Source organism: Procambarus clarkii, chromosome 55 (assembly GCF_040958095.1).
Source record: "Procambarus clarkii isolate CNS0578487 chromosome 55, FALCON_Pclarkii_2.0, whole genome shotgun sequence".
Taxonomy (NCBI): Eukaryota; Metazoa; Arthropoda; class Malacostraca; order Decapoda; family Cambaridae; genus Procambarus; species Procambarus clarkii.
This window is the reverse complement of record NC_091204.1, coordinates 20997414-21013550: the sequence shown is the minus strand read 5'-3', so window position 1 is coordinate 21013550 and position 16137 is coordinate 20997414. Positions and strand designations below refer to the sequence as shown.

General features: G+C 47.7%; 1 protein-coding gene across 12 annotated transcripts in view; it reads right to left on the bottom strand.

Moving 5' to 3' along the window:
- Nucleotides 1–9439: 9439 nt before the first annotated feature.
- LOC123755665 (zinc finger protein 271) overlaps nucleotides 9440–16137 on the bottom strand; it is a 187338-nt gene continuing 180640 nt past the window's right edge. For 10 of the 12 annotated variants that reach the window (XR_011222978.1, XR_011222980.1, XR_011222982.1 and 7 more), the window contains one exon: nucleotides 9440–9994. The gene's annotated coding sequence lies outside the window, so the exon portion shown is untranslated. The remainder of the gene's footprint in view (nucleotides 9995–16137) is intronic. The other 2 variants (XR_011222979.1, XR_006772557.2) reach the window with 1 other exon arrangement.

Here is a 16137-nt window from a genome sequence, read left to right as displayed (position 1 = left end):
GATGTGGAGGAAGGGAAAGAGGTGGAGGAAGAGGAGAGGGGTAAGAGAAGAGGGATAAGGAGGAAGGGGAAGAGGAGGGAGAAGAGGGGAGGGGGTAAGAGAAGGAAGGGGAAGAGAGGTAAGAGAAGGAAAGGGAAGAGGAGTGGGGGAGAGGGGAGGGGAAAGAGAAGGAAGGGGAAGAGCAGGGGTAGGGGGTGATGGTGTCACTACACACGGTATAAATGCTGCCCAACCATGGGTGATGGTGGGGCATAGCCTGTATAATCCAGCGAGACACGTCATGGCAACTCTGTAGGTCTACAGTGAACATGCCCAGCCGTCACACAGGTCCCATTACACTCCCTCCCCATCTCCCCCCTTCCCCTTCTCTTCCTTGACTTCTGAGGTGTAGGCAAGTTGTACTCACCTACATGCACTCCCCTAGTTGTTCTTATGTAGTTGTACTCACCTACTTGTATTCACTTAACAGTGCTCACCAAGTTGTACTCACCTACTTGTATTCACCTAGCAGTGCTCACCTACTTGTAAGTAAGTAATTATCAAAAGAAGGCACCAAACCGGGAAGGCTATGTAGCACCATCAAGTACGCAAAATAATCAGAGGGCGCTAAATATCACCAAGGATGCCAATACGAGAACAAAAACGCATAAGGCGAACGATATCAAAAGTATCCGAGTCACCAAGAATTCTATCGAGGGACAGGTGACCGCGAGGGGCGGTCGGAAAGCAAGACACACGCTCGTCCTGGAAGTCAGGACATTCAAGAAGGACATGCACGACCGTAAGAGGGACAATGCAACTAGGACAATAAGGAGCAGGGCGGCGCTCCATCAAGTGACCATGGGTTAAGCGAGTATGGCCAATACGCAACCTCGCCAGAGCTGTTTCCCACCGCCGGTTACGGTGGAAGGAGGACGGCCACGAGGAAACACAACATTTAAGAGTACGTAGCTTGTTACCAGTAACAGACAACCAAGAAGCCTGCCAACGGGTAAGGACTGAGGAATGGATAACCGGGTAAAAGTCGGAATACGGAATGCCTTTGCGAGAGATGGGACAAGAGCGGACAGCTTCCTTGGCAGCAGCATCTGCACGCTCATTTAAAGACACACCAATATGGCTGGGAACCCAACAAAACTCAACCGACTTAAATTTACTGTGAACGAGAAACAGCCAATGCTGGATCTCGACAACTACTGGATGAACCGGATTAAAGGACCCGAGAGCCATGAGGGCACTACGAGAGTCAACAACAACCACAAAGGAAGACTGACAACGAGAAAGCAGGAGACGAAGAGCATAGAGAATAGCATAAAGTTCCGCTGTAAAGATGCTAGTCTCCGGAGGCAAGCGACACATATAAGTGCGATCAGGAAAAACAACAGAGTAGCCAACACCGTCCGCTGACTTAGACCCATCGGTGAAGACAGAAACGGAGCGGGAGTGAGAAAAAAAGTGCTCGAGGAAAAGGCGTTTTAGAACCGTAGGAGGGGTAAAAGCTTTAGTGATACGGGTCAAGGATGTACAAAACCGCGGAAGAGGGACCCTCCACGGGGGCAAAGAAGGAACAACACGAGGAGAAACATCAGAAATACGAACGGAAAGAGAATCCTGTAGGCGAGATAACCGGACAGAAAGAGGGAGGTGGTGAAGAGGAACAGGAACCGCAGGAGGGGTAAAAGTTAAAGCACGACAGAGGCGAGAGGAAGGATGTTGCAAGGACCGCGCAAGATAGCGAAGACAGTAGCGATCACGGTGGTCCTGGAGAGACAGGAAGCCAGTGTCAACATACAAGCTAAGGATGGGAGTCGAACGAAAGGCACCAGAACTGAGGCGCAACCCAGTATGGTGCAAAGCATCAAGACGGCGAAGAGTAGAAGGAGAAGCAGACGAGTAAGCAGGGCAACCATAATCGAGCTTAGACAGGACGAGAGAGGAATGTAAAGCAAGGAGTGCGCGCCTATCTGCCCCCCAAGAAGTATGGGACAAGACCCGAAGGAGGGTAAGGGCCTTAGAGCACTCAACACGGAGGTAAGAGATATGGGGAGACCAAGACAAACGAGTGTCAAGGAATAACCCCAAAAGCTTCGCGGAATCTTTGTATTCAAGGGGATGACCATAAAGTGACAAAGAGGGACGAAGAACTACCCGTTTCCGCGTAAAAGTCATGGCACAAGTCTTAGAAGTAGAGAACTTGAAGCCATGACCTGTGGCCCAAGACGACACGGCATCAATGGCAAGTTGAAGCCGGCGTTGAAGGAGAGACGAATCATCACCCTGACAACAAAGGGTAAGATCATCGACATAGAGAGCGGAGAAGACACCAGAAGGAAGAGAGGAAAGAAGACCATTGAGGGCAACCAGAAAAAGAGTAGTGCTCAGAACACTACCCTGGGGCACACCTTCGTATTGCTGAAAAGAGGGAGAGAGAGCGGTACCAAGGCACACCCGAAAGGAACGACGAGAGAGGAAGCTGCGGAGAAAGAGAGGGAGATGACCACGAAGGCCAAAAGAATGAAGTTGAGATAGGATATGATAACGCCAAGTGGTGTCGTAAGCCTTTTCTAGGTCAAAAAGGACGGCAACAACGGAGGTCTTCGCAGCAAAAGCAGTACGAATATAGACCTCCAAGTTCACCAGGACATCTGTCGTGCTGCGGCACTTGCGGAAACCAAATTGAGAAGGGGAGAAGAGGTGATGGTGTTCCAGGAACCACATCAGACGAACGTTAACCATACGTTCAAAGAGTTTGCAGACACAACTTGTGAGAGCAATAGGGCGAAAGTCCTTAGGGGAAGTACCCAGAGACCCCGGTTTGCGAACAGGGAGGACAACGGCATCGAGCCAGTCCTCAGGGACTGACGACGACTCCCAGATCCGATTATACAGACTCAGTAAATACTGAGACGTGCTCGGAGGGAGATGGCGAAGCATCTCATAATGAATACCATCGGAGCCCGCCGCCGTAGAACCGCAGAGGGCCAGGGCAGAGCGAAGTTCAGAGAGAGAGAAGGGATCATTATAGGGAAGCTGAAGATGAGTGCAGAAATCTAAAGGACGAGACTCAAGGACAGGTTTACGAAGAAGGAAAGATTGGGGAAGATGAAGACCAGAGCTAACAGAAGAAAAGTGGGAACCCAGTTCGGAAGCGACCTGCAACGGGTCCGCCACAAGAGTATCATGGAGGTGAAGGACTGGTGAAACATCGGGAACGAACTTACCCGCTATCTTGCGGATACGCTTCCAGATCTGGGCTAGAGGGGTTTCCGACGTAATTGTTGAGACATAAGATGCCCAACATTCACGTTTAGCCGTACGGATGGCCCTACGGGACACCGCACTCGCTTTCCGAAAGAAAAGAAAAGAATCGGTCGTCTGCCTACGGCGGTGCCTCTTCCAGGCTGCACGCTTACAGCGGACAGCCCGAGCACAGTCCGCATTCCACCAGGGAACGCACTTCCGTGGACCCCGAGAGGAAGAGCGAGGAATAGAGCGGAGGGCAGCGTTGAAGACAGTGTCATGAAAAAGGAGGAGAGCGCGAGAGAGGGGCAGAAGGGAGAGGTCAGAGAGAGTAGCACTGAGAGAAAATAGGGTCCAGTCTGCCTTAGCAAACTGCCACCTAGGGAAAGAGAGGGAAGGGCGAAAAGAGAAAAAGGAAACAAGGATGGGGAAATGATCACTTCCATGGAGGTCATCAAGAACCTGCCACGTGAAATCTAAGTAAAGAGAAGAAGAGCAGAGAGAAAGATCAAGACAAGAAAGGGTGCGAGTCCGAGAGTCCAAATGAGTGGGCTCACCAGAATTCAGAAGAGACAGGGAAGAAGAGAGGAGAAACGGCTCAAGGAGGCGACCCCGGGTATTCGTCAGAACGTCACCCCAAAGAGAATGACGACAATTGAAGTCACCCAGCAGGAGCACAGGCTCCGGCAAGGAGTCTAGGAGGTGTTTCAAATCAGGAAGAGAGAGCGGGACACTCGGGGGGGGATAAATGGAACAAACTGTGTACCATTTCCCCACAAAGATACGAGCAGCAGAACAATGGAGAGGCGAAGGAAAAAGTAAAGGAACAAAGGGAACATCAGCCCGAATCAAGAGAGCAGAAGAATTAGAAGCCCCAGCAATGGCTGGGGGGGGGGGAGAGAAAGGAATAGCCACGAAAACGACCAGGACGAGCACCAAGCATTGGCTCCTGGAGACAGACACAAAGGGGCGAAAACCGCGAAATCAGAAGTTGGAGTTCGAGGAAATTGGCGTAATAACCTCGAACGTTCCATTGAAGAATGGACAACGACGAGAAGAGAAAGGACAAAAACAGAGAACAAGGAAGAAACAAAGGCGAAAGAGCAACAGAGCACGTTAAAGAATATCAGGGTCGGGATCAGGGTCAGCAAAGTCAGGGTTAGGGGGCATGGGTAAACTGAGCAAAGACGGAGGGAAGGAAACGGGAGAACAGATCAGAGGCGGGCGGGCAGGGTCCGGAGGAGGAGGAGGAAGAGGAGGAGACAACAGAGAGGAGCAGTCAAGGACAGCAGCAGGAAGAGGGGGAGTAGAAAGAGGGGAGCGCACCCCAGCAAGAGCAGCAACCGAAAGGGAAGCAGGGGCCAAAGAAACCTCCATAGCAGGAACAGGGGGCGCAAGCACTGAAACGGGAGGGGAAGGAGCAACAGAGCCAGAAGGAGGAGCTGAGGAAGAAAGCGAAGCCTTCTTACCCGCCGGGGAAGAGGAAGGAGAGGAGCCAGGCTTACGCTTCTGACTTAAAGAGACCGGTGTCCCAGCAACTACGTACCGGGCAACGGATTCCAGTGTCTCAACAGGAGAAGCCGAACGAGAGCACACACGACGGCCGTTAGGAGAGCGATGGACATCCGCCCGCACCGACAGGCGGTGGGGAGAGCCGATAGATGGAGGAAGAGGATGGGAAGGAGGATCGGAGGGGGACGAGGAAGAAGACACGACAGACCGGGTAGAAGGAAGGGGAACCCCAGACAGAGGACCAGGAGGAGGATCCTTCGGGAGAGAACCCAAAGGGACAGAGGAGGGGGCAGTGGGCGCATCAGGGTCCAAGGCTCGGAAACGGTTGAGAGTCTGAGGAAGGCGGGAAGGACGAGGAGAGGAAGAGCGCAACACGCGAGCATAAGAGATATTAGCATAAGGCGGGAGCCGGCGAACCTGGCGCCTCGCCTCAGGAAAAGATAAACGCTCCCGGTGCTTCAAGTTGAGGACGGCTGCCTCAAGCTTGTAATGGACACACGCACGGGAGAAGGTAGGATGGGCCTCACCGCAGTTGAGGCAACGAGCCTGGGGAGAAGCGCACTCCGACTTAGAGTGACCTTCGCCACCACACAAAGGACAGAGAGAGACAGTCCCGGAGCAGCGGAGGGCACCATGCCCAAACCTCCAGCACTTGTTGCAGAGCCGAGGAGAAGGAATGTACTCCTGGACAGAGCACCTGGCACCAGCAAGAATGACAGAGGGTGGAAGGGTCCTACCATCAAAGGTAATCTTCACAACCCGGAGGGGTTGACGGCGACTACCACAAGGGGGACGAGTAAACGTGTCCACCTGGAGAATAGAATGGCCCTGGGCAGCGAGGATATGTCGAATATCGTCGTGGCAGTCGCGCAGGTCCCGAACACCGGTCGCAACATGGGGCGGGAGCAAAATAGTGCCAACACTGGCATTCAACTGAGCGTTCTTCGAGACCCGAACGGGGGTCTCGCCAAGGCAGGATAAGGCAGCCAAGCGGGATGCAGCATCCTGAGAAGGAGCAGCAACGACACGTGTACCGAGACGAGTGGGGTTGAAAGTAATGGAGGCATCCACGGAATCAATGAGATGTCGATGGAGGGAGAAATCGTCAGGAGGCGCAGAATCAAGAGGGAGGAGATCAAAATATTTGGCCCACGAAGCGGGACCAAACAAGGCTTGATAGGTAGCAGAACTGGAAGGAATCGAGCGAGGGCGGCGGTGAGAACCCCCAGAGAGAGAGGGGTTAAAAGGCGCAGTAGTTACAACTAGAGAAGGAGCCGCGCCAGGGGACGAGGTAGTCACCACTGGTGGCTTGGGGTTGACCCAACCACAGAGGAGGGAGGGGAGCCAGAGGAAGGAGTCAGAGAGGCCAAAGGAGGAGCAAGGTCGGGGCCCAATGCAGCGGAGGCTACAGAGCCCGGTCTTCCAATACGGACCGACTCGGGGGCTTGGTCGCCCACCCCACGAGCCTGAGAAGGTAAACCAGAAGAAGCCGAAACAGGGGTTATCATCTTGACGAAAAGAAGAATTCACTCACGAATGTGCCCCCACACCCACCATGGAGCCACAATTAGAGGCAGGACACCCAACAAGAAGCTATCGCCGATCTTGTCGGGGCCTCCTAGGGGTGCGTCGTGAGTATACGCCCCACAAACGCCACCTTAAGAAACCGACAGTCCGTCGAGATCGGGTTCAGTGACGAAGTGGGGATTGACAATAAAAGGTTCCCCTCGCTCTCGACGTCGGGTACTGCAGTTCTATGGGTGCAAGAGTATGCCTCCTCAAGCACCCGGGAGTCAAAATAGAAGAAGTCCAAGGGAAGAACCAGAACGAGCAAAAGGTTGGCAGGAAACGGCAAGCAGATAGGAGAAGAGGGGGGAGAAAAACGAAACAGAAGGAAAAGGAAAAGATGCCCAGCAGAATTGGAGAGGACGGCAGCAGGAGCACAAGGCTAGAAAAGGACAGAGGACTGTCCCAAGGAGCATCACACTCCGGCAGCCGCCCACTAAGCCCCCACACGGCGACAACGAGCTGAGCGGGGAGGGAGCACCTACTTGTATTCACCTAACAGTGCTCACCAAGTTGTACTCACCTACACATACTCTCCTAGTTGTTCTTGGGTAGTTGTATTCACCTACTTGTATTCCTCTAGCAGTATTCACCAAGTTGTACTCACCTGCATACACTCCCCCTAGTTGTCGCTCATACAGTTGTACTCACCTACTTGTATTCATCTAGCAGTGTTCACCGAGGTGTACTCACTTAGCTACATGTACTCTCCTAGTTGCACTCATTTAGTTGTACTTACCTAGTTGTACTCACCTATTTATACTTCAGTGACATTTAACGTAAAATCTACTATAATACAGATGCATGTGATAAAGAGGTATTTTGATGCACCTTAATTTTTTATTTGAAAAAAAGTGGCAAATTAAATGTTGCGTGTGTCCTTCATTACACCTATGCAGCAACATTTTCCATTTATGTTGATGTATTATACATAAAGTACATAAATATAATTTAAACATTAAAACAGTATTATTGAATACATTATTTAGCAAACAGGGTTATAAATTTTTTTTTTGCAAAATCATAATAAAAAGTAAATGTTTTGCACACCTATCATACAACTAAGACACAGCATTCACAATTCATATGCATAATGTACATAAATTTAATATTTAAACATGAACAAAATACTTTTTTAATAAACACAGGTGAAACTAGTGTAAGAAAAGATAGCATTTGCCATATTACATAAAGAAATACTTTTACCATTCTTGGGTTAAAGGTTGCTCATATGTGCCTGTTGAACCACACATGACACATATCTTTCCCACACCCCTGTTGAAACTGTGTTGAAGGTTTCCACAACGTTTTGTGTTTGCTGGGATTGTGGGTGGCCTGCCGCCTAATGGGCTGTGGACTTCGTGTTCTGAACTTCTGCACCTGAGGGCAGCGTGGGGGGGGGGGGGCCTACGGTTGTCTCCGCCATCAGGGGTGGGGAGTTGTTGTTGTTTGGCCTCCCCGTGGCTGGTTAGGCGGGCAGGGTTTGGAGTGGCTATCGAATTCACATCATCTGCCATGTATGTTAGGAGGTCCCATACTGAGGGTTGGCGTGTGCTTGGGGCTACCCTGGGGCCTCCGGGGGCGATCACTGCAAAAACCGCGTCTCTGAGAACTGTGCGGGTGTCAGTCGCTGGGACTTTATGGAAGGTTGTATAGGGCTCAGCTTTTTTGTTTCATCTCACTAGGAGTTTGACTGAGAATTGGGAGGGGGAGGCTGCACAGATCACCTGCGTGCGTTGCTTGTAGGCCTCCCTGAGAATCTTTCCGACCTCTCTCGTCCGAGGTTTTCTCCTCGTAGAGACATAACCCTGTTTCCTCAATACGTGTGTATTCTCGTGTGAGGGAGGCTTTCAGCAGGAGCGTAAAGAGGGCAGTCGATTCTCTGGCTAGGTGTTCGAAGAAAGCGTCCATGTAGGACTCAAGGGCTGGGGAAAAGGGGCATGTCCACTGAGAAAAACAGTACTGAGGGTTGAAGACCCCCAATTATCCGGGGACCTTGTTTACGTGGGCAGTCCGTTGTATGTGTTTGAGTCGGGTTTTAAGATAGTGTATCGTAGAGAAAGTTGGTCTCAGCAGCTCGACCACCCCCCATTCTACATCTGTAAGGTCTATGTCTACATAAGGTAGCTCTGAGGTGAGCATTATTCTAAGTTTCTCTGTGAGGACTGATTCGCTAGTTAGGACCACGAGGTGGGGCGAATAGGAGGAAACCCAAGGTTTTGTCTCCTGCTCCCTGCCAGACACCTGGTAGGGAGCTGGTTGAGGGCACCAGGGTAGGCCGTTGTGTGAGTTCCTCCACAAGAGGCTGGCAGGCGTCTGGGGCCTGCAAGGAGAGATCGTCTGCAAGGGCATTCATGGGTTTGGACCTCATGGTCTAGGGAATCCAGGGACATATATCATTTGGGGTTGCTTCGAAGTGTGAGACCTTAGCTGTGGGTACTCTGACCTCGGAGATCAGGCGGGAAGGCTGGCTTGGGGGAATGGTGGGGTTTCTTCGATGTGTGAGGCCTCAGCTGTGGGTACACCGACCTCCGAAGTCGGGGAGGAAAGGTGGGTCCAAACTGACTGAAGAGGGGTCTGTAGTGGACATCAAACGATGGGGTTCCAGGCTTAACGTGAGTCGCCTAGGCTCTTTGCTTGATGCTCGGGTCATGGGGCGCAGGGGAAAGGATGGGTGAGACAGGCATTGTTGTGGGTCTAAGTACAAGGAGACCTGTCAAGGGGTTCGTGGAGAGGGGCTCTAGTTCGCGAGGTGTCTCAGGTTGGGTCCACTGGGGTGCCTGTTGGCGAAGGAATGGGTTCATCTGGCCCTGGCACTGGGCATCTAAGCTGTGGGGGCCCTATAGTTTGTGTTACACCTGGGTGGGTAGGCACTAGGGGGCAAAACACTGAGTTGCTGCAAACACTATGATGAGGGAGGGGCACTGTGGGTTTTTTGTGATGTGCTTCGTAGGTGACCACGGTCCTGAATAAAGGGTAAACCAGCTTGGGGACTGTGGGGCCCAGGAACTTTGTAGTGATGGTCAGCAGGGCCTGCAAGTGGGTGCAAGGAGACACAGGGGGACACTGTAAGGGACACTGGAGGAAAGCACCGGGCCAGGATAGGTAGAAAATGCCAGTGGTCTTTTTGGTCGACCTTCGTAAAATGCAGTCACTATCGTCCGCGGTGTTCGTTGTTTTTTCCCGTACTGGTCACTTTTTGCACAACACTGGAGGAATTTTTTTAACTGACCGTTAGTTCCTGTAGTCACTGGCTAGCTCTCCCGGGGTAGGACCCGGGAAGATAGCAGGGTTTTTCTATATTGGAGACAGTACTGTTTCATGGGGCTTGTGAAAGCCACCACTCATCAGTCTAAGAAAGACTCCGCCGTTCGAGAGTGACTGCTGCCTACGAATGGTCGTGTTTTTATTGTAGCAAGTAGGGTACAAATTTGGTGAGGTGGGGGGTCTGTATTTGGGTGAGCTTTCCCAAGAAAACGCTGGCGGACTTGCAATCCAGAGGGCCTGGGTCCAGGTGGCAAGTATGATGACACAGGATAGTGGAGACCTGGTGTTTTGTTGTTAGATCAGGGTGACTGCAGAGGGCCTGGATCATCCTTGTAGACCCACTGCCTAGTTTGAGGTCTCATCTGGACTAGGACTGCTTTCATGGGGTCCCTCACCAAGTCTCCTGCTACTGAAATGGAAAGAAATGATAAACAGTGTCAATTTTCTGAGTGGGTGTGCCCCGTGGGGAGAAACAGCAAGAGTATAGACTCAGACTTGCAAGGGAATGGACGGGGTGACCCTCCGTTCAAGAGAAAGTCCTCATTACTGAGGAAGGCATATAAGGTTCAGGTTTCATATCGTGGGGCCTCACACAACCACATTTCCCCTGCTTGGGCTGTCTCTGAAGATCCTCTGAGGGGTGGTGAATACCTCGTAGGTATGTTTGCTGTGGGTAGGGATGCCTAGGTTGGTCTATCCCTAATGTCTTAATGGGTTCCAGCGAGAAAGCCTCGTATCTCAATAGGAGTTCTCCGTAAGCCACTATTTGGCCCCCCGCCTCTAGTTAGGCTTTCTTGGTAGGCCTAATAGGCCTCGAAAGGTGGGTTTATTTTGCGACAGTGTGTGGTTCCTGTATTTGCAATTGCAGATCAGCAGGGATCCCGCGTTACCTGAGCGCCGCCGAGACCAGGCGGTCCTTGAGGGACCTACTGCGTTTCCAGGCCATCATGGGTGGTTCTTGTGGGAACCTGTTCGATGACGAGTGATCGCCAAACGTTTTCTTCAGCCAGATCCATAGGGTTTGAAGTGTTGTCTTCAGTGGGCCTGCTAGACCTGTAAAGAAAGTTACAGATAGGATACCCCTGTCCCTGGGATCCCATTGCGTAGGCTAAGGAGTTGCTCTCTCGTGCACTCAGTAGCCTTGTGTCCGCATGTTGAAGGACCTCCTCTGGACACCCTCTGTTGAGGAACATGTCCCAGAGGTCGTTAAGTTGGGTCTGCAGAGTTTCATTGTCACTATTGATCCTCTTAAGTCAGAGGCTTAAAGATAAATCTCAGAATATCTATGACAATCATCACATTAATGATCAAAATTGCAGATATTTTACAGCACATGATATAAACAATGTATTACCACATAATCACAATATCTCTGTACTCAACTTGAACGTTAGATCCCTAGGTAAGCACTTTGATGATGTTAGTGCCTTAATTGAAACTATTGACAACAAATTCTCTTTTATTATACTTACTGAAACGTGGTTAAAGAGGATACTACTCAATTCTTTAACATGCCTAACTACTCGGCATTTCACAACTGTCGTCAAATTCAGAGAGGTGGTGGTACTGCTCTTTACTACCACCAAGAACTAACATGCTTAAAAGTAATTAGTACTAGAGACTGCTGTGGGGAGTATATCTTCGCCAGTTTCAGAGTCAAGGGTGCCGAGTCTGTCCTGTCTGTGGGTGCAGTTTATAGAATTCCTAACACTGATGTGTCCGAATTCAACTCAAACCTTAGAAATCTAATACTAGATAACAGACTGAACAAAAACCATCTAATTATCGCAGGGGACTTTAATATTGACCTCTGCGAGCCTGAACACCCTACTGCTGTTAGCTTCCTCAACTGTATGAATTCCTGCTTCCTCATACCCTTAATCACTAGACCTACTAGAATCACTGATAGTACTGCTACGACTCTAGATCACATCTGGACCAACATAACCTCTCCGCTTACTTCAGGTATAATCATCCGATAGCACTACAGACCATTACCCCACATTTCTCTTAACTAACATTAACAAACCACCTCTAGAGACATGGGAGTTAAGCTTTAGGCTGCACAATGTCAATCTCGAAGCCATTGTTGATGTGACGACTTATATTGAATTTTGTAACTAGCTCATCAAGATTGTAACTTGCTTAGCTAAATGAATTGTGGGGTTCAGTCCCTGAGCCCATTATGTGCCTCTGTAACCCTTTCCACTACTGCCCACGGGATGGGTATGGGGTGCATAATAAATTAACTAAACTAACAATGAAACTGCTATAGACAATTTTATAACTGCTGCTGATAATGTCAACTGGGAGTCTGAGTTAGGTAACATAGGGGACATCAACCTAGCAGTGCAATCTTTTCTTCAAAAAACTCTCAGCCTTTATAACACCCACTGTCCTATGCTTACGAAACAAGTCACAACCAAAAGGCTTAACAATCCTTGGCTTACAAAGGGAATACTTAAATCCATTAATAAAAAACATGACCTTGAGAAGAAGTATAGGATTAGGAACCGTCTCCAAAGAATTCTCAAAGAATTACTCATTATTGCTATCTAAAATAATTAGACGATCCAAAACTAAATACTACGAAGATAAATTTACCCAAATAAAGGGCAACATTAAAAAAACTTGGAGCACAATTTCACAAATATTGGGATCAAAGAAGATTTTAAATAACAAACCAACACTCCTGTCCAATAACGATGGTCAGCTTTCAGCCTTTGATTCTGCTATTGAGTTCAATAGGTTCTTCTCTTCCATTGGGTCATCCCTTGCAAAAGATATTCCATCTTCCATTACTAATGTTAAGGACTATCTTACAGGTAACTATCCACAGTCTCTGTACCTAAAGCCTACTAATTCCATTAACATTAATGAGATAATCCTTTCCCTTAAAACTAAGTCTTGAGGAGATACCGACTTTAATTTACAAAAAAGCCTCCAGATCTTTAGCCCCTGCTATTGCATTGCTCTTCAACAAGTCACTTGAACTCCAAACCTTTCCAGATATTCTAAAAAAAGCGAGAGTAACCCCTGTCCACAAATGTGGTGATCTCACAGATGTTAACAACTACAGATCTATATCAATCCTGCCTAACTTGTCAAAAATATTTTAAAAACTAATCTACAAGCAGCTTTACTCTTATCTAGCCAAACACAATATACTTAGCTCTTGTCAATGTTTATGTTTATGTTTATGTTTATGTTTATTCAGGTAAGGTACATACATACATACAAGTGATGTTACATTAATGGATTGATATATAGATAGAGCTAGTACATACAATGCCTAAAGCCACTATTACGCAATGCGTTTCGGGCAAGAAAAACATTAATATCTAGAACTTAATACTAATTGAGCATAAAGAATAAAAAGTGTTGAGAACAATTACAAATAAAGATAAAAAAAAAGGGGGAACATGACTGAAAAAGCAGCATAAATACAATAGGTTAACAGTGTTGATTAAACAAAAAAAATTTACAGACATGGGTTGACAATAGAGGAGTGAGGTAGGTTACAGGGAATTTATTAGGTAGTGTTTAGTTTTTATCTTAAACTGGTTGAGAGAGGTACAGTCTTTAACATGGTTGGGAAGGTCATTCCACATTCTGGGTCCCTTGATTTGTAGAGCATTTCTAGTTTGATTAAGTCGTACTCTAGGAATATCAAAACTGTATTTATTTCTGGTGTGGTGCTCATGGGTTCTGTTACAACCTTCAATATGGCTTCAAACCCCAAAAAAGCACTAACTATGCACTTATTAGTATGATTAACTTGATTCATGTAGCTCTTGATAAAAATGAGTTCCCTGTTGGGTTATTTGTGGACCTGCAGGAAGGCTTTTGACACTGTCAACCACCAAAACCTTCTTCTTAAATTAAATCATTATGGAGTCAGAGGACACTCCCTGCAATACCTCAAATCTTACCTTACTGATAGGCTCCAGTATGTTTCTGTGAATAATTCAATTTCTCCCACTCTACCCATCAACATCCGTGTTCCTCAGGGCAGCATATTTGGCCCTCTCCTCTTTCTCATCTACATTAATGAACTTCCAAATGCCTCCCAACACCTCAAACCAATTTTATTTGCTGACGACACAACCTTCATTTACTCCAGTCCTGACCCCCCTTGCTCTAAATGCCACAGTAAATACTGAGCTAAATAAAGTCCATCTTTGGCTAACTGCCAACAAAGTCACCCTTAACATTGACAAAACTTTCTATATTCTGTTTGGCAATAAATCCTCTAATCAAATAAATCTCAGAATAAACAATACCCAAATTTGTAACAAATTAGATGGCAAATTCCTTGGCGTTCTCATTGACCACAAGCTGAATTTCCAGGGACACATTCTAAATATATCAAAAAAAGATTCAAAAGACTGTTGGGATTCTTTCTAAGATCAGATATTATGTACCCCGCCCTGCCCTGGTGACTCTCTATTACTCCCTCATCTATCCATATCTCAACTATGGTATTTGTGCTTGGGGTTCTACTACCCAAAATAATTTACGTCCTCTAGTTACTCAACACAAAGCTGCTATTAGGACAATATCAAACTCTGGCCCCAGACATCACTCGGTACCCCTGCTCAAATCTCTGAATATGTTAGATATTAAGTCACTGCACATTCTCTCATGTGTATTATACATATATAAAATGCTGAACTGTAATGCCAATCCTGACCTCAAAAGCTTCATTGAAGGTTGTAACAGAACCCATGAGCACCATGAAAAGTGGAGGTGCAACAGGTGCTCTGAGAGAGAACTCTATCAACATTAGAGGCCCGAGACTGTTCAACTCGCTTCCGCTACACATAAGGGGCATAACTGGCAATCCCCTCACAGTGTTCAAGAGAGAACTGGATAAGCACCTCCAAAGGATACCTGATCAACCAGGCTGTGACTCATATGTCAGGCTGCGAGCAGCCGCGTCCAACAGCCTGGTTGATCAGTCCAGCAACCAGGAGGCCTGGTCGACGACCGGGCCGCGGGGTTAGTTGGCCGAAGGTACATTCCTTGCACCACTGCTGTTCCTTATTCTCATATCAGATATAGACAAAAATACACGTCACAGCTTCAGTGTCATCCTTTGCAGATGACACAAAAATCAGCATGAAAATTACCTCTGCTGAAGACATTGAAAAATTACAAGCAGATGTCAACAAAGTTTTCGATTGGACAACAGAAAATAACATGTTTAACAGTGATAAATTTCACGTACTCAGTTCAGGTACTTGGGAGCCGGTCGGCCGAGCGGACAGCACGCTGGACTTGTGATCCTGTGGTCCTGAGATTGATCCCAGGCGCCGGCGAGAAACAATGGGCAGAGTTTGTTTCACCGTATGCCCCTGTTACCTAGCAGTAAAATAGGTACCTGGGTGTTAGTCAGCTCAGAAATCATCTCAAGATAACCAGGATACTCAGTTACAGCAAAAGTGAGGATCTGAAACATAATACAGGGTACAAAACAAAATCGAATCTTCCCATAGTAGAAAAACAGCATGTCAAGGATTTGGGAATAATGATGTCCGACGATCTAACGTTTAGGGAGCACAACCAAGCAAATATTGCGTTAGCCAGAAAAATGATAGGATGGATTACAAGAACTTTCAAATCCAGGGATCCCATCACAATGGTTGTACTCTTCAAGTCACTTGTGTTGTCCTGTCTTGAGTACTGCTCAGTACTCACTTCCCCCTTCATAGCAGGAGAGATTGCTGAAATAGAGGGAATATAGAGAACATATACGGCACGCATAGACGAGATAAAACACCTAAACTATTGGGACCGTCTCAAAGCTCTCCAAATGTACTCTCTAGAAAGGAGACGAGAGAGATTAGGCATTGTATGTACTAGCTCCATCTATAAATCTATCAATTTTTGTAAAATCTCTTGTATGTACCTTACCTGAATAAACATTTATATTATTATTTATTTAGATACCAAATAATATACACCTGGAAAATACTGGAGGGCCAGGTCCTAAATCTACACAGTAAAATAACAACGTACTGGAGTGAACGATATGGAAGAAAATGCAAGATTGAACCAGTGAAGAGCAGGGGTGCCATAGGCACAAACAGAGAACACTGTACAAACATCAGAGGTCCGCGGTTGTTCAACGTCCTCCCAGCGACTATAAGAAATATTGCCGGAACAACCGTGGACATCTTCAAGAGAAAACTGGACCGTTTTCTAAGAGAAGTTCTGGATCAGCCGGGCTGTGGTGGGTATGTGGGCCTGCGGGCCGCTCCAAGCAACAGCCTAGTGGACCAAACTCTCACAAGTCGAGCCTGGCCTCGGGAGTAGAACTCCCAGAACCCCATCAAGCAGGTATCTCTCTGGTGTACGCCTCTGTCCCCCGTACCGCTCCTAGCGGGGGAGGCAGTCCGGGGCTGCCTTGCGGTTCGGGGTTGTCTCTCTCTCTGATTTATATTATATATATTTATATTATATATATATATATATATATATATATATATATATATATATATATATATATATATATATATGTCGTACCTAATAGCCAGAACGCACTTCTCT